Source organism: Schistocerca cancellata, chromosome 8, assembly GCF_023864275.1.
Source record: "Schistocerca cancellata isolate TAMUIC-IGC-003103 chromosome 8, iqSchCanc2.1, whole genome shotgun sequence".
Classification (NCBI taxonomy): domain Eukaryota; kingdom Metazoa; phylum Arthropoda; class Insecta; order Orthoptera; family Acrididae; genus Schistocerca; species Schistocerca cancellata.
The window spans coordinates 292,753,873-292,780,522 of NC_064633.1; the positions used below are offsets into that span (position 1 = coordinate 292,753,873).

Consider the following 26,650-nt stretch of genomic DNA (forward strand, 5'->3'; position numbering starts at 1 on the left):
CTGCTGCTACGGTCGCAGGTTCGAATCCTGCCTCGGGCATGGATGTGTGTGATGTCCTTAGGTTAGTTAGGTTTAAGTAGTTCTAAGTTCTAGGGGACTGATAACTTCAGAAGTTGAGTCCCATAGTGCTCAGAGCCGTTTGAAGAGCCATAGTGACAGCGTCTTACTGTATCAACAACTATGGCATGTGTCCTACATGCGAGAAGTCTCTATCAGTCTTGGTGCGAGGGACAACGAACCAATCGGAATGCTAGGTTTTGTCTACTTACACAAAACACTAACGTAACTTGTCTGCATTTGCATGCCCCAGACAGCCTGCCTGGTTCTGCTTTGTTCTCTGATACACGTTTTATTAAAGTTAATTAATAAGTACTAAAAGTGCTAGCTCCTCATTCTCTCAGTCGTTTTATGCGCTTGCTTGTAAGCTCGCCAGTTTTGTCCCCAAATACACTGGAAATTTCTAAGCGTTTGTGAAGCTGGCAGGTATTTCCGTTGTGCACAAAAACTTGTAATTACATGTTAACCATCTTCCTGTGACCAAACGCATACAACTAGTCACATCGTTTGCGCGTCACTACTAAAACTCATGTAAAATAATTCCTTATTCTAAATGTCACAGTCGATCCTGCCTGAATTTGTGTTGCAATTCTTAGTTTTCGTGTGTCACTATGTTGACAGCTATGTAAGTATTACACTCCTGGAAATTGAAATAAGAACACCGTGAATTCATTGTCCCAGGAAGGGGAAACTTTATTGACACATTCCTGGGGTCAGATACATCACATGATCACACTGACAGAACCACAGGCACATAGACACAGGCAACAGAGCATGCACAATGTCGGCACTAGTACAGTGTATATCCACCTTTCGGAGCAATGCAGGCTGCTATTCTCCCATGGAGACGATCGTAGAGATGCTGGATGTAGTCCTGTGGAACGGCTTGCCATGCCATTTCCACCTGGCGCCTCAGTTGGACCAGCGTTCGTGCTGGACGTGCAGACCGCGTGAGACGACGCTTCATCCAGTCCCAAACATGCTCAATGGGGGACAGATCCGGAGATCTTGCTGGCCAGGGTAGTTGACTTACACCTTCTAGAGCACGTTGGGTGGCACGGGATACATGCGGACGTGCATTGTCCTGTTGGAACAGCAAGTTCCCTTGCCGGTCTAGGAATGGTAGAACGATGGGTTCGATGACGGTTTGGATGTACCGTGCACTATTCAGTGTCCCCTCGACGATCACCAGTGGTGTACGGCCAGTGTAGGAGATCGCTCCCCACACCATGATGCCGGGTTTTGGCCCTGTGTGCCTCGGTCGTATGCAGTCCTGATTGTGGCGCTCACCTGCACGGCGCCAAACACGCATACGACCATCATTGGCACCAAGGCAGAAGCGACTCTCATCGCTGAAGACGACACGTCTCCATTCGTCCCTCCATTCACGCCTGTCGCGACACCACTGGAGGCGGGCTGCACGATGTTGGGGCGTGAGCGGAAGACGGCCTAACGGTGTGCGGGACCGTAGCCCAGCTTCATGGAGACGGTTGCGAATGGTCCTCGCCGATACCCCAGGAGCAACAGTGTCCCTAATTTGCTGGGAAGTGGCGGTGCGGTCCCCTACGGCACTGCGTAGGATCCTACGGTCTTGGTGTGGATCCGTGCGTCGCTGCGGTCCGGTCCCAGGTCGACGGGCACGTGCACCTTCCGCCGACCACTGGCGACAACATCGATGTACTGTGGAGACCTCACGCCCCACGTGTTGAGCAATTCGGCGGTACGTCCACCCGGCCTCCCGCATGCCCACTATACGCCCTCGCTCAAAGTCCGTCAACTGCACATACGGTTCACGTCCACGCTGTCGCGGCATGCTACCAGTGTTAAAGACTGCGATGGAGCTCCGTATGCCACGGCAAACTGGCTGACACTGACGGTGGCGGTGCACAAATGCTGCGCAGCTAGCGCCATTCGACGGCCAACACCGCGGTTGCTGGTGTGTCCGCTGTGCCGTGCGTGTGATCATTGCTTGTACAGCCCTCTCGCAGTGTCCGGAGCAAGTATGGTGGGTCTGACACACCGGTGTCAATGTGTTCTTTTTTCCATTTCCAGGAGTGTATTTCCAGATTATTTATGTGGCGTATAATAAGAGTGAGAGAAGCTGGCTACGGAGTACAAAAATAATTGTTTCTATTCTGTTGAGGCCACTTGCATGCCGGCCGCGGTGGTCTAGCGGTTCTGGCGCTGCAGTCCGGAACCGCGGGACTGCTACGGTCGCAGGTTCGAATCCTGCCTCGGGCATGGGTGTGTGTGATGTCCTTAGGTTAGTTAGGTGTAAGTAGTTCTAAGTTCTAGGGGACTTATGACCTAAGATGTTGAGTCCCATAGTGCTCAGAGTCATTTGAACCATTTGCCACTTGCATCGTTTGGGGCGTCGACGTGAAGGCGAAGATGGTTCCTAAAACATTGTTCGAAGACCGATTACTTCGACGAACGATTACTGGAGCGGTCTAGTGTTACTATATCTGCTTCCTGTTATTCTGCAATACTGTGCTCCGCATTTTACTGCCTCTTCGTTTCTCATATGCGGTTTTCTAATTCTACTGTAAGTTAAGCAGTCTCTCTTGACCTGTAACAAAGAAACACCCATCCCCATAACGACAGGAGGTGCACTTTTAGAGCATTCGTCAATGAGAGAAAGAAGTGTGTATTACGCTGTTTGACAAATAATGTCATCTCTACCATGAGACTGCATCGGTGTACCCCCACTAACCAGTTGTTTATCACTGCGTTTTAGGCACGGATTTTGTGTTATGCTTTACTTTAGTCTTCTTCATTTGATCATGATTAGCAGCATCTTTATCCGAATGAGTGAAATACTCAACCCGTCAGCCACGAGCAGTGTGATTAACCAGAAGATTGCTTCGCTTAAGGCAGACTGTGTGCAGAAAAATGTTAATTGGTATACACTCCTGGAAAGGTGCAGAATACCACGTGAAAACTATTGCATGAAAAAATTTCCAGCCTTGAGGTAACAAACTAAGAATTCAGTTTCTTCCGTAGCGATCCCGTAACACTGTTAACGTACTATTAGTCCAGTCGTTTACAGTACGAGATCGGTACAGAGAAAACTGAATTTTTCGTTTGTTAAGTAAATGCTGGAATTGTTTTCATGCAATGTTTTTCACTCAGATGCACGTAATCTGGCATTAAACTGTGCTCTATGAGTTTTTGCGGCGTTCCGCTTACTGTTTTGTATATATTTGTGTCCGTTTTGCAATGTCAGTGTGCGTTTAGCAAGATATTTACAGCATCATTGCAGTTTGAATACAAAGTTGCAACGTTATCTCCCTGCTTCATTTCTATAAGATACTTTCTTTAACCGTACCCAGCACTATAATCAGGTCCGCTACAGTCTATCTTATTTTAATAATGCTAATCACGGTACAGAGTTTTTTAACAACTGTTCATTAGAACTTTATGAAATTTAAGAGCTTGTTTATTTCAATCTTTTTGTCATATTCTAGGACGACAATATAACTTATCACGAAATATTTCTTCGCGTAGCATGCATTAATGAGAATTTACGCTATTGTAGAAACAAAATAGAGCTGAAAACTTTGAATACTGGTAATTGAAATACACAGCGTCTGAAAACTCGTTAACAAATAAAATCCATAGATTTATGAGCTAAACTAATATTGGCATTACAACTTAGGAATTAACCTTGGTAATATTTTAGATTGCTAATCTATTATACTTGGATATGTAATATATGTTGGTTTCCTAGATGGTAATTAACGAGGTGAATTGCACAACAACTCATTTCTTGTATCACCTAATACATAAAGTAATTAAATTTAAATACAGGTGTGTTCTACACAATAATTCTCGTAAGAGAGAATATGCAGCTTTAGTTTAACTTACCCCATTTCTAGCTCTTGGATCATTGTCTATGAGAAGTACTAATGTGGGGTTGACCTCAGTGCGTTAAGATACTAAATTACGTTTGTATAACGTTTACTATTCAAAGCAGACTACATAATTCAATACGAGTATGTGGTATTCAGAAATCTCGCGTATAAAATAACAGAAGTGAAAGTACGCTGTAAATTTCCATGTTTTGCACCTTCAGCAAAAGCAATTTTCCTCAACAGCAACGAAATTCATTCACTGTAAGAAACAGTTACCGATTAAAGATAGCGCAGAATGCAGTAACTGTTGTGTGGATACTTTTTGTGTTTCTGTCCATAATTTTCATCCAGCACTCGGTTATAGGAACGGTAAATCTAATAATTAAAAACGTACTACAATCGTTAATCAGTCACGTTATTATGCTCCTAACCTTATACCTTTCCATCTTACATAGTTCCTGTACATGGTTCTGACACTTCGATCGCCAGCGATACAGCTACGATATCCGTGTCGATCAGGTCATCGATCTTTGTAAATACATAAGCAAATACACTTATACGTACACTGCGCTGTAATGTTTTGTCTGAGACATACATCTCAGAATGAAATTAGTATAGTTTTCACCCTCTCCTTTTGACCAAAGTTTTCGGGAGATTTCGCTCACTTGTAAATTCCATCTGTTCCCCTCACAGACCACCTGGTAACCGGCTGAAGTGATTTTGCCTCAACAATGGGTCAGAACTCGAAAAGCCCGATCTATGTTTAGGTGAAGCGAGGAAAAATATATACAGGGGGAAAAAAGGAAGAAAAGGTGTGATTATTGACTATATCAAAGATTTGGCACATTTCAACTGTGATATGCGCTAGTAATGTTCTTGGTGTGTGAATTGTATGTCTTTTTTTTATTCGTGTACTGATTTATCATGGTACTGCTTAACTACTTGAAAATGTCGTTTTGGGTATTAATAACCGCTTCAGCTGTATTTGGTCCGTTATTATTGGATCACTACCGGTTTCTTGGCACTAAAAGCCACATGTTCAGGTGAACATATGACTCAAACATTAGAGCGGAAAAGCTCGGAACCTTTTCATCCAGCATTCGCTGTCTGTCAGAACAAAACACCGCTAAAGGGCGGTATGGCATAGAATAAAACAGCCGGATTCCAATTTAGTGTATGGGTCTGCTTCTCCGATGTATACGGAACCGCGTACAGTGGACGCGGCCACGTGCTCCACTAAACTGGCATCCGGCTGTTCTGTTTTATCACAAACCACCCTTTAGAAATGTTTTGTTCTGACGGACAATGAATGTTGGATAAAAAGGTTCCGAGCTTTTCCGCTCTAATGTTTTACTTATATGTCCACCTGAAGATGTGGCTTTTAGTGCCACGAATCCGGCAGTGATCCAATAATAAAGGACTTAACACCCCAGATAACTACCCATAGCTGTGGCTCCCTAACTACAAGATTTTCCACTTGGAAATGACTTAGGCAGAAACCGACAGTGGAATAAATTGTCATACCTCAGACAGTCGACTGGAAAACTGGTGTTATTTCATACAATATCTATTGATAACAACTCCCAGTAAAGAATTAAATAAAAGACATTTCTTGCTCTTTTCAAATCTAAATATAAATTGTCTTGTGTCGAATTTGTAGTTATCGTTTAAATGTATTATAAACTGACCTCATAATGGAATCACAAACGAAACGCCGTCCTATATCTTCATAACAGTCCATGTATGTTAACGTAGTATCTGTTTAAGACAACGTTCCCACTGTTTTTGGCTACATTTAACCATGCTGGACAAATGTAAGGATGTAGAGGCTTATCACGCTAGAGGTAAGATAGATACTGCCTATAGGAAAATAAAAGAGAACTTTGGAGAAAAGAGAACCACTTCAGGGCAATATTATTGAAATGGAAGAGGATGGAGATGAAGATAAAATGGGAGATATGATACTACGTGAAGAGTTTGACAGAGCACTGAAAGATCTAAGTCGAAATAAGGCTCCGGGAGTAGACAACATTCCATTAGAACTATTGACAGCCTAGGGAGAGCCAGTCCTGACAAAACTCTACCATCTGGTGAGCAAAATGTATGAGACAGGCGAAATACCCTCAGACTTCAAGAAGAGTATAATAATTCTAATCCCAAAGAAAGCTGGTGTTAACAGATGTAAAAATTACCGAACTATTAGTTTAATAAGTCACGGCTGCAAAATACTAACGCGAATTCTTTACAGACGAATGGAAAAACTGGTAGAAGCCGACCTCGGGGAAGATCAGTTTGGATTCCGTAGAAGTGTTGGAACACGTGAGGCAATACTGACCCTACTACTTATCAAAGAAGCTAGATTAAGAAAAGGCAAACCTACATTTTTAGCATTTGTAGATTTAGAGAAAGCTTTTGACAATGTTGGCTGGAATACTCTCTTTCAAATTCTGAAGGTGGCAGGGGTAAAATACAGGAAGCAAAGGGCTATTTACAATTTTTACAGAAAGCAGATGGCAGTTACAAGAGTCGAGGGACATGAAAGGGAAGCAGTGGTTGGGAAGGGAGGGAGACAGGGTTGTAGCCTCTCCCCGATGTTATTCAATCTGTATATTCAGCAAGCTGTAAAGGAAATAAAAGAAAAGTTCGGAGTAGGAATTAAAATCCACGGAGAAGAAATAAAAACTTTGAGGTTCGCCGATGACATTGTAATTCTGTCAGAGACAGAAAAGGACTTGGAAGACCAGTTGAACGGAATGGACAGTGTCCTGGAAGGAGGATATAAGATGAACATCGACAAAAGTAAAACGAGGGTAATGGAATGTAGTCGAGTTAACTCGGGTGAAGCTGAGGCAATTAGATTAGGAAATGAGACACTTAAAGTAGTAAAGGAGTTTTGCTATTTGGGGAGCAAAATAACTGATGATGGTCGAAGTAGAGAGGATATAAAATGTATAATGGTAATGGCAAGGAAAGCGTTTCTGAGGAAGAGGAATTTGTTAACATCGAGTATAGAATTATGTGTGATTAAGTCGTTTCTGAACGTATTTGTATGGCGTGTAGCCGTGTATGGAAGTGAAACATGGACGATAAATAGTTTGGACAAGAAGAGAGCCGGCCGAAGTGGCCGAGCGGTTCTAGGCGCTACAGTGTGGAACCGCGCGACCGCTACGGTCGCAGGTTCGAATCCTGCCTCGGGCGTGGATGTGTGTGATGTCCTTAGGTTAGTTAGGTTTAAGTAGTTCTAAGTTCTAGGGGACTGATGACCTCAGAAGTTAAGTCTCATAGTGCTAGAGGCATTTTGAACAAGGAGAGAATAGAAGCTTTCGAAATGTGGTGCTACAGAAGAATGCTGAAGATTAGATGGGTAGATCACATAACTAATAAGGAGGTATTGAATAGAATTGGGGAGAAGAGGAGTTTGTGGCACAAATTGACTAGAATAAGGGATCGGTTGGTAGGACATGTTCTGAGGCATCAAGGGATCACCAATTTAGTATTGGAGGACAGCGTGGAGGGTAAAAATCGCAGAGGGAGACCAAGAGATGAATACTCTAAGCAGATTCAGAAGGATGTAGGCTGCAGTACGTACTGGGAGATGAAGCAGCTTGCACAGGATAGAGTAGCATGGAAAGCTGCATCAAACCTGTCTCAGGACTGAAGACAACAACAACAACAACCATGCAATGCTCGAGGAAAAAATACAAAAATGTGCCACGTGAAACCGGAAGAACAAGAAGCAAATTATGAAATAACTCTATAACAACAATGCTGTCCCTCGATCTATGTGCAACGAAAAAGTAATAATATACCACAACTTCAGCACAATCAGTGCCTATCGCGACAATAATGTGTTACATAAAAATCATTACACAGGCGGGTCCAAAACTGACGCTTTACATATTCATTATGTTTTGGTTCCCTGAATTAAACGGAATTAATGAAAGTGAAATGGTATGAAAGAGCCTGAAGAATTTTTTAAATTGATAATTATTTCGAATGCGTACGTAACAATTTATGCGTTGGCTCCCACGTACTTAGTTTAACGTGTTAAATCTTGTACTGACACAAATACAGATGTGCGTATTATTCGTTACTTATTGCTGTTCCGTTTTTCTTTTTATCTTTTTTTTTTTCGAAGTAGGAGCTACAGGTACATGGCATGTATTGAGAGAGTGACATTGTGTAGTACCTATAAACTAATCGCTTCTTTAATAAGTTACGAATTTCTAAGGTTGAACGATTCGCTTACTCCGTTGCGGATAAGCACAAGTGCATATTATTAATCATTACCTACATGGGGACAATTTCTTTTCTTTGGAAATGCACGAAAAACATCTTCGAGTCTTAACGTGTACTATTGACGCCTTGTTTGGCGGTCGCCTGTCAAACAGACGATTTGTGAAATATTCTTGAGCTCTAATCGCGTTGCGTATTTTATGGTGCTTCAGTGTACATTCCAACACCAAAAAAAATATTTCTGATTTAGAGATTAGCTACATCATAAATTAAGTATATTTTTCATAAGACATTGTAAAGTCTATGTCTAAGTAAGGTGTGACATTTATGTCCAACAAAGAACAGTTATATCAAGTGGTGTGCTGAGTGCGTATCTGATTTACCTGGCTCTGTTTTAAACAATCTGTCTACTAGCAAGAAAGCAATACCAGTAAACCGAAACTAGTTAAAACCTGTGCGCGATAATGGCAATTAGAGGTAAGTACATTCAGATCTACCCGATCTCACTACAGCCCTGTATATCTTAATAAGTACAAAAGTGGTCCCTGTGCGAAAATCCGTAAACTGTGTGAAATAAATTTCTTACCTCATATTGGTGTCGCCTTGGATAACGCGTTGTTCTGCTCTCAGCACTATTAAACTAACTACAGTTGCAAAAGCCAAAATGCAAGATATTTGACTGGGACGCATTTAGAATTTGTGTAAACAAAATCGCCTTGGAATTGGGAGGCGGAACTAGACTGAGGAGAATGACTGTAATATATTGTTTGAAAATCTTAATATTTTGTGAAACTGACTTGCAACTGTTGAACCATATCATAAAAAATACATTTACGCAAACAACTGATCTTTACATAATATACAATAAAAATCTCGGTGTTACACACAAAGCTGGTCTCATTGAAATTCGTTCAACAGCAAAGTGCATAAATACATGAATTTTGATTACCTTAATGTTGACGGATGTAGCAATAGGTAGAAAGATTCTTCATCAAACTTTCATAAAAATAGTTGTCGCATTTTCTTAATTAATTTTACTTCAAACTTTCTGTCCTTCAAAACTCATTAATACACAACACTGAATATTTAACACTAAACGACTGCCCACTCCGGAGCGACCTAACATAAGCTCTTTGTTACACATACTCTGACTCAGCGATAGCTGCCTCGCATCGTTCTTTCATACGTACATCTTTGTAATAAAAAGTGGTTCAAATGGCTCTGAGCACTATGGGACTTACCTTCTGAGGTCATCAGTCCCCTAGAACTTAGAACTACTTAAACCTAACTAACCTAAGGACATCACACACATCCATACCCGAGGCAGGATTCGAACCTGCGACCGTAGCGGTCGCGCAGCGCCAGACTGTAGCGCCTAGAACCGCTCGGCCACTCCGGCCGGCTCTTTGTAATCGATATATCGCTCATGCTCTTGAATGATATGTTAAAATTTACAATTTTCATTATATTTACCTATTTCCACATTTATGAAACAATCAGTTATAAGAATTACCCTAGATTAGGTGACAACGTTACAAACACAAGAAGAATGAAATTGTCAACGTAGTCAAATATGTCAAGATAGTCAGTTGCTCAAAAAAATGAACAGGAAGCAGAAAATTACATGTTATTCCAGCATCTTTATAGTTGTAGAGAAGCAGCAGGAGGATTGTAGAGTCTATTGTTTCGTCAATTGCGAGGTGATCGTTCGATAGAGAATGGTTCTGTGGAGCGGTTCTAGGCGCTTCAGTCCGGAACCGAGCTGCTGCTACAGTCGCAGGTTCGAATCCTGCCTCGGACGTGGACGTATGTGATGTCCTTAGGTTAGTTAGGTTTAAGTAGTTCTAAGTCTAGGGCACTGATGACCTCAGATATTAAGTCCCATAGTGCTAGGAGCCATTTTTTAGAATGGTTCCATAATAACTTCTATATTTTCCATGAAAACCAAACTCTTTTACGTTCACATCTACACTATGTGATCAAAAGTATCCGAACACCTGGCTGAAAATGATTTACAAATTCGTGACGCAATCCATCGGTAATACTGGAATTCAATATGTTGTTGGCCCACCCTTAGCCTTGATGACAGCTTCCACTCTGTCAGGCGTCCTTTCAATAAGGTGTTGGAAGGTTTCTTGGGGAATGGCAGCCCATTCTCCACGGAGTGCTGCACTGAAGAGAGGTATCGATGTCGGTCGGTGAGGCCTGACACGAAGTCGGCGTTCCGTGACATCTCAGTGGTGTTTTATAGAACTCAGGTCAGGACTCTGTGCAGGCCAGCCCATTACAGGGATGTTATTGTCGTGTAACCACTCCGTCACAGACCGTGCATTATGAACATTGTTGATCTTGTTAAAAGATGCAATCGCCATCCTCAAATTGCTCTTCAACAGTTGGAAGCAAAAAGGTGCTTAAAACATCGATGTTGGCCTGTGCTGTGATAGCGCCACGCAAAACAACAAGGGGTGCAAGCCCCCTCCATGAAAAATACGACCATACCATAACACCACCGCCTCTAAATTTTGCTCTTGGCACTACACACGCTGGCAGATGATATTCACCGGCATTCGCCATACTCACACCCTGCCATCGGATCGCCACATTGTGTACCGTGATTCGCCACTCCATACAACGTTTTTCCACTGTTCAATCGTCCAATGTTTACATTCCTTACACCAAGCGAGGCGTCGTTTGGCATTTACCGGCGAGATGTGTGGCTTATGAGCAGCCGCTCGATCATGAAATCGAAGTTTGCTTACCTCCCACCTAACTGTCATAGTACTTGCAGAGGATCCTGATGCAGTTTGGAATTCCTATGTGATGGTTTGGATAGATGTGTGCCTATTACACATCACGACCCTCTTCAACTGTCGGCGGTCTCTGTCAGTCAAAGGAGGAGGTCGGCCTGTACGCTTTTGTGCTGTACGTGTCTCTTACGTTTCCACTTCACTATCACATTGGAAACAGTGGACATAGGGATGTTTAACAGTGTGGAAATCTCGCGTACAGACATATGACACAAGTGACACACAATCACCTGACCACGTTCGAAGACGGTGGCTTCTACGGAGCGCCCCATTCTGTTCCCTCACGATGTCTAATGATTACCGAGGTCGCTGACGTGGAGGAAGCAGTAGGTGGCAGCACAATACACCTGATATGAAAAAGGTATGTTTTTGTGGGTGTCCGCATACTGTTGATCACATACTGTATATGACTACTCTTCAATTCACAATTACGTGCCTGACGGAGTGTTCATTGAACACCGTCAAAATGTTTCTCTACCGTTCCACTCTCGAACAGCGAGCAGGAAAAATGAACACTTAAATGTTTCAATGCGATCTCTGACAGCTCTGCTCCGCAAAGTGGAAACCTCAGTGAGGGTCAGAACTGTTTTATTAGCAACAGTTATCTTCACCTTCTAGGTACTTCTCTACACAGTCACCGCTCCGACTTAGACATCATTCCAATCTTCTAGTTCCCTTGTCATAGAAGGCAGCAGCCTTTGCTTTCCGCCAATTGTCTACGCTGGTCTGACAGTTACGTTGTGTGCGGCAGCATGAAAGCAGGCGAATACTCTCGGCAGGCACCCATACTTGGCGGGGGACGTTATTTTCTACGCATCCTTACGAGCTCGCTGTGCGTTCGGAGCTACAAAGTACAGCGTGAAGCGATCGACGGGCGTCGGGCGTACTAGAGACACTGTCCAAGCTTCATCGGATTTTCATAGTGATTTCCATTTCGCGAGTGATTGGTGCTTACTTTCTGAACAAGCCTCGCATTTTATTATGATGTTCATTACTCCCAGTGTAGGTGGACGCCAACAAAATACTTTCGCAGTCGCAAGAGAAAGTAAGTGATCGAAATTTCGAGAAAAGATCTGGCCGCAACGAAAAACGCCTATGTTTTAAAGATTGCCACCCCAACTCGCATATGCTAGCCGTAACACACTCCCCTATTTCGCTATAATTTTTTAACTATCTGCCCTATTTTGAACTTTTTCGATATCCTCCGTCAATCCTACCTGATACGGATCCCATACCGAGCAGCAATACTCCAGGAGAGGACGGACAAGTGTAGAGCAACCAGTCTCTTCACCACACCTATTGCATCTTCCTTCTGCCAGTAAAACGCAGTCCTTGGTTAGCTTTTCCCACAACATTAGCCATGTGATCAGTCCAGTTTAAGTTATTAGTTATTGTAATTCCTTTAGAATTACATGATTTATCGTGTAACCGAAATTCAACGGAATTCTTTTAGCTCTCAAGTGGACGACCTCTCACATTTAATTAGTGAGAATTGCCGCTTTTCACACCATACTGATATACATAATCACGACTTCTTAACGACATTCGCATCTACTTTCTCTAGAAAATGAATCAAGTGTTGTATCATTGAACATCTATACTCTGTGAGACGTCATAGAGTAGGCCAATCATCCGATATTAACAATTCAAACCCGACACTTCATTACAATAACTGTGCAGAGACTCCCCAAGTACTACTGAAAGGACTGGGAATCAATAACTTGGTCATCATGTTTCAGCTAGCTACGAAAATCATAATACTGTAAATTGGGTTCAAGAAATCTAGACGGTGAAAGAGATCTAAGAAAATCTCGAAGTCACTAAACAAATAATGGGTAGTTGCTTCCAGGTTCGTTGCCTGCAGTGAATTTCCTACTACAGATATACAGATACAGGAATAACCACTTTACGTAAAAGAAAATTGAGAATATATTTAATTTTCGAGTAACAAATACAAGGACGGAAATCAGGAACTGACAGACGGCATGTACAGTGGTTTAATGCTCCTCATTTAACTGATAAGTAATGAAATGAATGTGACTTCTGAAAAAATGCACCACATTCAGTTTCATTAGAAGCGGGATTCCTCTCCCATACATGACAGACTTCACGGTGAAATAAAATAAATGAAATATTTAGGGCTCAAGCTTAATACATTGATCTTTACTATCAAGGTAATATGTCTAGACAGTAGCTGTGACACAGACACACTGGTTAACATTGCTGCATTCGTAAGTCAGGTTGTATCATAGCTAGGATAAAAGCGCGGCCAAGAATAAGGTGCTGAAAGATGAATGGCTGGACACAACAATAGGAAAGAATTGTGTCTTTTGCAGCGCATAATTTTCATAGTACTTTAGTCTCTCGTGTCGTCGCAAAGCTTGTTTTCGATGAGAGTTGTAAGATTTAACAAAATCTGTCACTTTAATTTATTTCGTATTGAGGAATTTAAATTGTTCTCCCGTATAATTATTGGTGTTGATAAGAATTCTAAGATTTTATAAAAAAAAAACATCATTTTAATTTATTTCGCATTGAGAAATGTTTTCTCTGCACATCTATTTCGCTACAGGTTATATTATTAAATTTGCTGCAAACCTCACTAAAAAACTGCATGCTGGAAAGTACTTTCCGTTATTACTTGTTGTCTAAAATTACAAGTTTTGGTACGTATATCGATGCATGAAACTATTCATAACGATAACTGACAAATTTTATTGCAAACTTGAAAAGCAGATAACTGGACAGAGGCAACAATTAAAGACCTCAATACGAATGACCCGACCGAAACTGAATCTTCTCGTTTTTCCATAATAAATAGGGCGGTCGACGCAGTGGGGAGATTACGGCACGGTATTCCGTGGATCGTGAGGTCGAGTCCTATGTGGAAACGTTTTTCTCTTTTATTTTAAATTTTTACCTTAATTCCCTTGCAAATAAACCAAAATAAGTTAAAACTCTAGCGCGATCCAGCCAGACTCCCCGTGCAGCGGCTGTCCCGTTCAAGGTCACCCGCCTTGAGCGGCATATACAGGCCTAACAACACAGCCATGCTAAAAAATAGCGATTGCAAATAAATTTCCAGGAAAGGATTGTAACGTGTACACGATAACTGGTAAAAAAAATTAGACACCTTTATTATTTTATATGTTACTAAGGATAGGTGGTGATGAGCAATGGAATGCGTTTTGATGCAGTTTTTCCATGGTCAAAATCAAACTGACGGAATACGAAGTCGTGTACGCTCTAATTCAACCCCTTCTTGAAATGTTATTCGCAGTGCCCTCCTTGACGCAGTCAGAACAATCTTTTCCTGGAAATTTATTTGAAATCTCAGGTTGTCCTCTGCCTCTCCTTTTCATGCCTCTTATGAAACCAGTAATAAATGGAATATATTGAGCATTATTTCGGCATATTTGCAGTGTAAGTAACGCAAAAGTTTAAAACAAAAAAATGGAAGCGTTTCCTCTTATGGACTCGACCCTTCGACCCGCCGATTATCTTCCGGCCCCAAACGCCGCCTGGTAGCCACGCTAACACAACTGGCTAATGCCTCCCCCCACCCCCGGCAAAAGTGTTTCTTTTTTTGTAAACGCTTGACCACCTGGAGCTCCTGCTCCTGCCACTTTCATTTCTGGCCAAGTCCTGGATATGCGATAAATTTGGATGAAATCAGTGTTAACGAGCAAACGTGGTCCCCTTGTAAGAACGTTACGACAACCTTTTAATTTACTGGAGATATTATCCGCCCTATATGAACTATTACTTATTTGCATATATTCGAGAACAAGGTTGGCAAGTACGAGTTCTCAACCAGGGTAAGTGAAGTAACACATATTTTCGGAGATTCCAAGGGTAAAACTGTATTCCCGCCAAAAAAGAACAAAAGTTCCCGTATCTTGTACCGCTTATGAAAGAGTAAGCGTACTTGGAACCAGTTTCATGAGCTACAGGACGCGTGAGAGGCAGAGAGAGAGGGAAGAGGGATTATCGAAAGATAGTATTGTAATGGAACTCAAAATTTCTCTCAAAAATCTCTTTACTGCTTTTCCTTTGGAACACTGACGCTCTGTCTACGGTTTCCTCATTACCAAATCGCATTTTCGTATAACTCAGCGTGACGGGAGTGCTTAACAATAATAAGTCATGTTCGATCCTTTTTTAATCATAATTACTTATTAATATTCTGTAATGCTGTTCCGAAGTTTGATTTAGAGCTGTACACAGATTGACCTCTGCAAAACACAAAATATAACTTTAATACTTTATCCATTCTCAGCGACTGTTAGAATAGTTGAAAAAATTAGCAACCGGTTGCACAGAAGAATTTTTATTTCTTGACAGGTTCCACGCAGCTAGTACACTCTTTCAGAAGATTCGTATCATCGCTAATAGTACAGTAATTCCAATCTTATTAAGAAGGGCACTAGGTGTCTGAAATCGATCAAGAAATAAAGTTTCTTTTCTGAACTGATTGTTGATTTTTTTCAACAAAGAAATTTACCAGTGATAATATGTCCGCCAACGATACGTCCAGAAAAGTGTGGAGTGTATTTGTGCTAAGGCACAGCACAGCACATTTGTACGGACTGTTTGCAGACAGACTGTTATGACAGTTATGTATGTTCTATATTTGCTGCGGTCATATTTGACGAAAATGTATTTTTGATCCATTGACGTACATTATTTTTCTCCTGCGAAGGTGGTTGTTATAACCGAAGACGGTAGACAGTAAACATGCAGCTGTACAGCTCATGGCACAAATACGCTTCTTTCAACAAAATTCTGTTTTATTATAGGGTCCTAGCAACGTTTTTGAGATATGGCTCTAAATTCAGAATAGTATTTGCAACCGTTGCAAGAATTGTGGAGTCAAGTACCAAAGTGTTGTGAGATAACTGAACCCAGCCACATTAGAGTGCCTTCTGGAGATGAATTTCTGAAGACTGTAAATGATTTCTATAATATATAGAACTTCCGAAATGCAACTGGTGTTGTTGACGGAAAACGCATTTGTCTAAAATTTCCAGGAAATTCCAGTAAAACAATTATAAACATTTTTTTCAACCGTACTACAAGCAGTTGCAGGTGCTCATGGAAAATTCGTTATTATCGATTTTGGAGGATACAGGAAACGAAATTCGTTTTTCTAATGCATTTCGCTTGATGCAAGAATTAGAGTATGAAATCGCTAGACTCTCTGCTATCAAAGACTTCAGTTGTACTCATAGAGTAAATATCTCTGGAGTGAGCATTGCGTTCTGCGCAAGTTGTCAACATTAAACCAGGATTGTCACGTGATTTCGGGACTTCGCTGGGCGTGTGTGCTTTCTGCAGCGTTTGAAGTTTATAATACCAAGAATTTTTGTTGTGTTTCACCGTTTGTTGATAGTATAATAGCGATGGTGAATTACTGTTGTTGCTACGGATGCAAAGAAAAATATGTGAAAGGAGGGATAGAACTTTTCATGGGTACATTCCATATAGCTCTATTATAGTTTTCATTTTAGTAAGAGACACTGTATACGTTTAAAAATTTCGAGGCGCATTATAATTAAGACTTGATTCTGTAGACCTATTTTTCTACGATTTTATGACTATACAGGGTGATTCAAAAAGAATACCACAACTTTAGGAATTTAAAACTCTGCAACGACAAAAAGCAGAGCTAAGCACTATCTGTCGGCGAATTAAGGGAGCTATAAAATTTCATTTAGTTGTACATTTGTTCGCTTGAGGCGCTGTTAACTAGGCGTCAGCGTCAGTTGATGCTAAGATGGCGACCGCTCAACAGAAAGCTTTTTGTGTTATTGAGTACGGCAGAAGTGAATCGACGACAGTTGTTCAGCGTACATTTCGAACGAAGTATGGTGTTAAACCTCCTGATAGGTGGTGTATTAAACGTTGGTCAACGTCAACTACCCGAGGCGATGGGTCGGCCGCCAGGCAGCCCGTGACAGAGCACTTCATCACTGGCCTCCAAGAAGCCCTGATCTTACCCCCTGCGATTTTTTCTTATGGGAGTATGTTAAGGATATGGTGTTTCGGCCACCTCTCCCAGCCACCATTGATGATTTGAAACGAGAAATAACAGCAGCTATCCAAACTGTTACGCCTGATATGCTACAGAGAGTGTGGGACGAGTTGGAGTATCGGGTTGATATTGCTCGAGTGTCTGGAGGGGGCCATATTGAACATCTCTGAACTTGTTTTTTAGTGAAAAAAAACCTTTTTAAATACTCTTTGTAATGATGTATAACATAAGGTTATATTATGTTTCTTTCATTAAATACACATTTTTAAAGTTGTGGTATTCTTTTTGAATCACCTTGTATAATAGATATTACGGCTCGTACAAAAGCTTACAAACAATCGCTTCCTCTCGTAAATTTGCTAGTGGAACAGGAAAGGGAAAGGTTAGTTGTTTCAGTAAATACTATCCTCCATGCATTTATCAGTGACTTGTCAACTATGTATATAGATTACTCAGTCTACTATTTATTTAATAAACTGGGAGCAAGTACTTAAAATGCGTTAAATAAATACCTCAAAGTGCCACCAGTAAGAAAAATTGTGCTTTAGGTCGCAAAAACGAGAAAATAAATACGCAGAAATACAAGAAAAAAGGACGAATTAGCTGGGATATAATCGATAATGTGTGGCAAATTCGGTGTTTTTCGGACACTTGCAAAAATACTAACGTACTGTCAAGTCGTTTTGCAGGACTATCACTGCAAAAATGTACTTCAGGCTCTGTAATACTATAAAGTGCGGTATCATACCAAAAACTACCAAAAATCGAGTGCATCTGAACTATGACACCTATCGCAAAGAAGCTGAATGTAATATCACTTGCCCTTAAAAGTTACGTAGCTGGTTTATTCCCGGTATCAAATGGATACTGTTAAAATGTCTGCGCAACATATATAAATAATCCACGACAGTACGAAAAAATCCGTCTGTACTATGGATGTAGTGACATTCTAAATATACAGGGCGCTATACGGACAAACACACGTCGTCCCGAGATCACGTGACCAGTCCGGCAATGTATGTTGACAACACAAAATCTGTTCTGCGCATGTGAATGCTCACTCCAGAGATATTTACTCTACGGTTGTACTGCCTTTTGCAGTCATTGGAGTATCCATTGTTGTGGTATTTTATCCACAGACATACATTAATTTTATCAAACCTTATAGTCAACGGGTTTTAAATCCAGAGTCATAATTTATCAACAAACTTCTTTCCAGAGCACGATGAATAATTGGCATGTGGTTTGGAATAATGAGCGCCGTATGCCAGCACACAATCTGCTGATGATACTGTGAAATGTATGTGTTCTGCGCAACACTGTTATTAACCTAGAAGCCTCCCTGAGTATCGATGAGAAATAGAGCACTCTTTACCAGGCACTCATAAAACTGGACGAAACTTTAACAATGTTTCGACTGAAGTAATCCGATTAAAAACGCTTTTGAAAACTTTGTCACACATAATAAAATAGGATTTTCTTATGTTTGTCAGCTATTCTATTATTGCCTCTCGTTTTAATACAGTGAAAGAAATAAGAGATCAAGGAAATGTATTCTCTACAGATCGAACACAAGAAAACGTTACATTTTCAAAAATTCATACCGACGAAACGGTACAACTTGTTCACTTCAAACTTCAACCTATTAATAGAGTTGCAGTGGAAGTTTTTTTACGGATGAGCGAAATTCTTTTGTTGTAGGCTGTACGGCAATTAGTCACGCAACAGAAAAGCAGATGCGACCGTTAGTTAGCAAAAGGAAGTCAGTAACATTTCGCACACACACCAGGAACCATCCAGCAGTCTCCATTTATACATGGTACAAACATTATGAAGAGGATGGCAAAAGTCTTGGTCGGGCTCTGGTGTCAGAGCAAAATTTTGATCGCGTTAGAGCAGCATTCCAGCGAAGCCCACAGAAACCATCAGTTGAGCAAGTCGTGAGTTTTAGATCGCACAAACAACCGTTTCAGAAATCTTGCTTAAAACTGCAGTTGTTCCAGGCACTCACTCCAGGCTGCACTATCTGACTTTTGCACAGAGATGTTGGCAAGGATGGACAGTGACAACTACAAATCAAAGAAGTTAATCTTTTGAAACGAAGCAACGTTTTACACTGGCAGTAAAGTTAATTGGTACAATGTTCACTTATGAGGAACAGAAAAGCCCAATTTGTTCACCAAGCATGAACTAGAGTTGATATAGCTCAATGTGTCGTGCGCTGTGTCAGCCCTTTCCTTTTCATGGAGGAAATCGTCCCAGGTATTTGCTACCTAAACATGTTTTCTTTGTGGCTTCCCTCTCAATTGCAAGAAGACTCCACTGACTTAATCTTGCAACAATATGGTGCACCCCCTCACTTTCACTTGCTCTTTATGAGCACCTAAACGCACATCTGCCTGGACGATGGCTCGGCCGTGCAGATGCTGAGCAAGACGTGTGATGCAGATGGCCACCGTGACCACAAGACTTAACCATTGTGGTTTTTTTTAAGATGTTCCGTGAATGATAAAGTGTTTGCCTCACCCTTTCCAAGACTACCGCAGCAAATCACAGCTGCAGTAGAGGCCGACGCCATCAACATACATCTACATACATACTCCGCACTCCACCATACGGTGCGTGGCGGAGGGTACCTCGTACCACAACTTGCATCTTCTCTCCCTGTTCCACTCCCAAACAGAACGAGGGAAAAATGAGACACTTAAAGTAGTAAAGGAGTTTTGCTATTTGGGGAGTGAAATAACTGATGATGGTCGAAGTAGAGAGGATATAAAATGTAGACTGGCAATGGCAAGGAAAGCGTTTCTGAAGAAGAGACATTTCTTAACATCGAGTATAGATTTAAATGTCAGGAAGTCGTTTCTGAAAGTATTTGTATGGAGTGTAGCCATTTATGGAAGTGAAACGTGGACGATAAATAGTTAAGACAAGAAGAGAATAGAAGCTTTCGAAATGTGGTGCTACAGAAGAATGCTGAAGATTAGATGGGTAGATCACATAACTAATGAGGAGTTATTGAATAGAATTAGGGAGAAGAAGAGCTTGTAGCACAACTTGACTAGAAGAAATGATCGGTTGGTAGGACATGTTCTGAGACATCGAGGGATCACCAATTTAGTATTGGAGGGCAGAGTGGAGGGTAAAAATCGTAGAGGGAGACCAAGAGATGAATACACCAAGCAGATTCAGAAGGTTGTAGGCTGCAGTAGGTACTGGGAGATGAAGAAGCTTGCACAGGATAGAGTAGCATGGGGAGCTGCATCAAACCAGTCTCAGGACTGAAGACCACAACAACAACAACATATGCCTCCGTACGAGCCCTAATCTCTCTTATCTTATCTTTGTGGTAGTCAAGAATAGGACGTATTAGAGTTTTATAAACTGTCTCCTTTACAGATGAACCACATCTTCCCAAAATTCTACCAATGAACCGAAGACGACTATCCGCCTTCCCCACAACTGCCATTACATGCTTGTCTCACTTCATGCCGCTCTGCAATGTTACGCCCAAATATTTAATCGACGTGACTGTGTCAAGCGCTACACTACTAATGGAGTATTCAAACATTACGGGATTCTTTTTCCTATTCATCTGCATTAATTTACATTTATCTATATTTAGAGTTAGTTGCCATTCTTTACACCAATCACAAATCCCGTCCAAGTCATCTTGTATCCTCCCACACTCACTCAACGACGACACCTCCCCGTACACCACAGCGTCATCAGCAAACAGCCGCACATTGCTATCCACCCTATACAGTCTAGATGAGAGAGAAGGATGCACCACGAAGGAATTATCCGAATGGGAAGAATATCGGTAGATGTGATGTACATGTACAGAATAAAAAAAACTGATTAGTTTCATGAAAAAAAATTGGATGATTTATTCAAAAGAAAGAGCATCACAAACTAAGCAAGTCAATAGCGCGTTGGTCCTCATCTGGTCCTTCTGTAAGCAGTTATTTGGCTTGGAACTGATGGAGTTGCTGGATCCCCGTACAAGTCTTTGGTCTGGAATCTCAACGACTGTAGTCTGTAGTCCCGCTACGAACAGAGCCTTGGCGACCAGCGAAGACGTATCTGGAGAGGCCACGGACACCGATGTGACAGCAACCAGACGTCGCCCGCCATATGGCCTGATAACCAGGAGTGGTGGTCGGAGGCTATTTCATTTCATAGCACGACCGCTTCGCTTTTAATCAACAGAACTCTTACAGCACAGCGGTACTTCGACGATATTCTATGTTCTGTTTTGTTGCCCTTCATAGCAAGCAATGTCCGCCCCCGGTAGCGGAGTGGTCAGCGCAACAGAATGTCAATCCTAAGAGCCTGGGTTCGATTTCCGGCTGGGTCGGAGATTTTCTCCACTCAGGAACTGGATGTTGTGTTGTCCTAATCAGCATCATTTCATCCCATCGCAGGGCAGGTCGCCGCAGTGGCGTTAAATCGAAAGACTTGCACCCGGCGAACAGTCTACCCGACGGGAGGCCCTAGTCACACGACATTTTTTATGGCAAGCAATCCTGGGCTTACATTTCAGCAATATAATACTCGCCCACACATACCAAGAGTTTCTATTGCGTGTCCTCGTGCTTGCCAAAACCTACCTTGGCCATCGAAAATGTCGAATCTCTCCCCAATTAAGAAAGTTTGGAGGATTATGGACAGGGCTTTCAATCTAACTCGAGCTTTTTATGATCTAACGCACCATTTGGACTGAATTTGTCACGATATACTTCAGGAGTACATCCAACAACTCTGTCAATCAATTCCAAGCCAAATAACTGCTGCCGGCCGCTGTGGCCGAGCGGTTCTAGGCGATTCAGTCCGGAACCGCGCTGCTGCTACAGTCGCATTTTCGATTCCTGCCTCGGGCGTGGATGTGTGCGATGTACTTAGGTTAGTTAGGTTTAAGTAGTTCTAAGTCTAAGGAACTGATGATCTCAGATGTTAAGCCCCATAGTGCTTAGAGCCATTTGAACCATCTGAAATAACTGCTTGCATAAGGAACAGAGGTGGACCAACAAGTAACTGACTTACTCAGTTTGTGGAGCTGTTTTACATGAAGAAGTCGTTCGTTTTTTCTCAGATTATAATGATTTGTTTGTCTGTACATGTACATCACATCTACCGATCTCCGTCCCATTCCTATAATTCCTTCGTGGTCTGTCCTTTTCTTTGTCTTAAGAGTATATTTCATAAGGTTTTGGAAGAGTATAAATATTGTCTTGACATTTGCTGTGTGTCTCCAGGAGCGCTTATTAGCTTCCCGTAATCTGTAAGAAAACTTCCAGAACTAAGCTATTAATGGATTGAAGTTTGAAGCGAATAACTTGTACCGGTTATTTTGTATGAACTTTTGGAAATGTAAAGTTGGTTTGTGCTCACTCTGTATCTTCTTGTAGTCCGCAGTTCTGCTTCCAACTAATCCCATAACTTGCCCAAAATGAATCACTTGTGATGATTGTTTTCTCACTAGTTCCGTGAAGAACGCCCAGTGAAAACAGCTACTACAAGGCGTCCGCTGATGTCGTTTTCTTAAGGGGACATTGTACATGTAATTCGTTGAAATTTGACATTTTCTGTTTTCTACTCCATAATGTGCTTTGGGCTTTCCTGAACATTTTGATAAATAATACGTTAAAATCAGACAGCTGTAAGACCTTCAAATAATATTTTGAACGTTGATATGTGACTCAAATTTCGCGGCTGTGCATATACTGCCACAGTTGGGCAGTCATATCGTGGGAACTACAGAGTCTAGAAGGCTGTGAATTGCTTTGTTTTGTATCTACTGCCACGTCTCAGAAGTTGGCGTTACTAATAAATGAAGCAGTCCTTTGTTTCTGGTACTAGTTTTCGTTGAAAGTAGTGTGATTATCGGCTATTTTTGTAGTAAGCTAACTTCTATTGCTTTTCATATGTAAATGAAATGACTAAGCGTAAAAGCAACTTCAAGAAATGCAAATTTGCGGCTGACAGATATGTGAGACCTGCATTTTCTTCTGAAGTACTTGAAAGCAAGTGTGCTAGCAGTGAAGGAAACCACGATAATGTTTCTGAAGTGACCACGCCCCCCTAGTGCATCGACAAGGAAAGTAGTTTTAGAAACGGGTGACAGTGACAAGAGTAATGATATTATGGCAATCAAACCTATTTACAGAGATTTGGCAAATTCTGAGTGACTAAAGAAGTGTTTACATGGGAAGACCCAGAATGTGATTGAGTCCTTCAATAATGTTGTGTGGTGCCTTGTGCTTAAAAATGTATTTGTTGGCCTTGTGACTCTGAAGTTAGCAGTGTCTGACCCTGTAATAACTTTTAATAGTGGGAACTACGAAAGTTCTGGAGAAGTCATGCGTAAGATTTGGACAGAATACAGCTAAAGGACTGTGGGAACTGGAGGAGCTTCGTCTACGTGAGGCAAAGTTAGCTACTCAGCAAATGACAAAAGAAGCAAGAAAAAAAAGGAGGCAAGCACTGGGCTGTTGTGACTGAAGAAGACACAGACTATGGGCCATGGCAATTCTAGTGCATAAAAGACGCAGAAAGTCTGTATAAGAATTTGTAATAAAAAATGGCTTAAACCTCAATATCTCTGAACTAAATTTTTTGCAATAAATGACCAGTTTTCTAAATAAGTACCGATGGTAAGGACACGAAATTTTCACAGCATGCCAAGTGTGAGAGTCAACACACAATGGACTAGAGTAATTAAAATATCCTGAGTTGTTTTGTTTTTATGTTCATTTATTTACAAACTCTGTCAAAAAATTGAGTGTTTGAAAAAAAAAGTTAACATGCCCCACAATACAATTTTAGTAATAATTCTAGTTCAGTGTATCTAGAAAGGTGCATTCAATAATTACGGAAAATTGTAACTTGGTGTTTTAAAAAGTTTCTAAGATAATGGGTCACAAAATTCGATAATTTAACATTGGTGGCATAGGACATACAAAGAGTACTTAACAGTACAATAAAAGAAACACGAGTGCCAGCAACAGCAACAACATTGGCGCTATTAGGTTACAGCTACACGGGAGTTTCTTAACTGAACATCTGTGCGATAAATAACCAATAAATATGATGTGGCTACACGGGATGAAAGGAAATTGAAACATGTTGTCGAAGGATAGGCGCATTGTCAAGGTCGTGCCGCAGACGGATGGATCTGTGCCCATTTTCTTGCGTCAAAAGACACAAGCGGTAGCTGCTACGCGTGCGTGTTGTGGCCAAGGATACTGGTGGCCACGACTGTTGAGGGTTGCTCTACATTCACCTTAGTACGCTTGGCTAACCAGACATTCACAATGGGGTCTGTTGATAGCGAAGTGCGGATAATGGAGGTTGTAAAGCACAAATGTTTATATGTTACTCGTCATTAAAAAAGGGTGCATGGACGACTGTATGCGAAACAGTTGTCGGATATCGGTGTGGAAATATGGAAGCAGAATAAAGAAATGAAATAAACATTTATAGTTCTTGGAAGAGCATAGCAATAAGAAGTCCACAAGCACATTAAAGCTACTCAGTTTCACGAAATACTGACTTATGTAGTACATTTGACAACTAATTAAGTGCATAATGATAACAGTATAAGGAATTTTATGATTGTTAGTTATGCCTTATTTTGTGTAGAAAGTAATTCACTTCTAATCAGGGAGACCATACTACAGTTTGTAAGGAGTCGCCAAGATCTGGAGGTAAGGAGTATTTTTAACTATATTGAAAGACGAATGATGACTTTACTCATAAAAAAGTCCAATTGCGACCTCGTTAAAAATACACGTAATATTGACTTTTAAATCATATTCTTGAAACAAAAAACACCTGACTGCACTATATTTTATCCTTTCCCTAAGAGATAGGTGAGCGCCCCCCCCCCCCCCTTCTTTGCCCCCGGGTATGGGGCCCTTGATTCCAGTATCTATATGCTATTATTTTTCCATGGAAGCGTTCCATGACTTGAAGTGAAATATGTCGCAAATGTTCTCATACATAGATTGCCCTTTGACTGTCCCTAGTTCCACGAGTTTGTAATCGAATCCATCCCTTTTTCTGACGAAGCTGTGTAGCAAGCAACATGTTCTGATAATTGAATTCGTAACTCAGCATGAACTTCAAGAACACGGTGAAATATTCGTCACTTATTGATTTATATTCCAAACGCACATTCGACAGATTTTCTCAATTCTTAACGTGCGTGCTTCACTCCTGTCGGTGCACACTGGGCGGTGCTCCGAAACCTGCGTCATTTACCGCATAAAATGTTGTGTTATTTAAAACACGCTATATCTAGGTGTCTGTGGTAAGAAAACGTTACGCTCATTTCCGTAAAACTGTTGCGTTAAGAAACGCCCTTGCAGCCTTGCCTCGCCTGGACCAGCAACCGAATGCTGCCGGCGTTGCCAGAACGCATCCGGTGTCATTCAAACACTCTGGTCACTGCCCTGAGAAACTCACGTGTTTGATTCCTTCGGCGCTGCTCTGTGCTGCTCACCTCCGAGTATGGATGGCCGTTATCGCTGAAACAACCGGTTTTTGATTATATTGTTTTTCTTCAACGCCAGTTTAACCGGCTTTTTAAAATCGCTCAAAATAATCGATTCCTAAACTAACCGATTTTTGGATTTTTATTCCTATTGTTTGCTAAAATAAACGTGGTCTAGGAGTAGCGTCTTTGATTCATAACCTTCGGTCCCGGGTTCGATCCCCGCCACTGCCTAAATTTTGATAAATAATCAGCATTGGTGGACGAAGACTTCCGGCATAAGAAGTCAGCCTCATTCTGCCAACGGCTTTGTCAAAGAGGGCGGAGGAGCGGATAGAGGTTCAGGGCACTCTCTTGTCCTAGGGGTGGGAAATTGCCCCTAAAGGCGGAACAATCAGCAATGATCAACGACATGAGGATGCAGAAGGCAATGGAAACCACTGCATTAAAGACATGTAACGTGTATCCACAGGACATGTGGCCTGTAATTGAAGAAGTGTCGTGATGATCTCTCCATTGGCAAAAGATTCCGAAATAGTCCCCCATTCGGATCTCCGGGAGGGGACTGCCAAGGGGGAGGTTACCATGAGAAAAAGATTGAATAATCAACGAAAGAATAACGTTCTACGAGTCGGGGCTTGGATGTCAGAAGCTTGAACCTGGTAGGGAAGCTAGAAAATCTGAAAAAGGAAATGCAAAGGCTCAATCTAGATATAGTAGGGGTCAGCGAAGTGAAGTGGAAGGAAGACAAGGATTTCTGGTCAGATGAGTATCGGGTAATATCAACAGCAGCAGCAAATGATATAACAGGTGTAGGATTCGTTATGAATAGGAAGGTAGGGCAGAGGGTGTGTTACTGCGAACAGTTCAGTGGCCGGGTTGTTCTAATCAGAATCGACAGCAGACCAACACCGACAACGATAGTTCAGGTATACATGCCGATGTCGCAAGCTGAAGATGAACAGATAGAGAACGTGTATGAGGATATTGAAAGGGTAATGCAGTATGTAAAGGGGGACGAAAATCTAATAGTCATGGGCGACTGGAATGCAGTTGTAGGGGAAGGAGTAGAAGAAAAGGTTACAGGAGAAAATGGGCTTGGAACAAGGAATGAAAGAGGAGCAAGACTAATTCAGTTCTGTAACAAGTTTCAGCTAGTAATAGC

The 26,650-nt window shown here is 41.5% G+C and overlaps 1 protein-coding gene across 1 annotated transcript in view; it reads left to right on the forward strand.

Moving 5' to 3' along the window:
* The window catches only part of LOC126095530 (uncharacterized), a 391,122-nt gene that overhangs the window by 206,394 nt on the left and 158,078 nt on the right, over positions 1 to 26,650 (forward strand). The gene's annotated exons all lie outside the window — the stretch shown is intronic.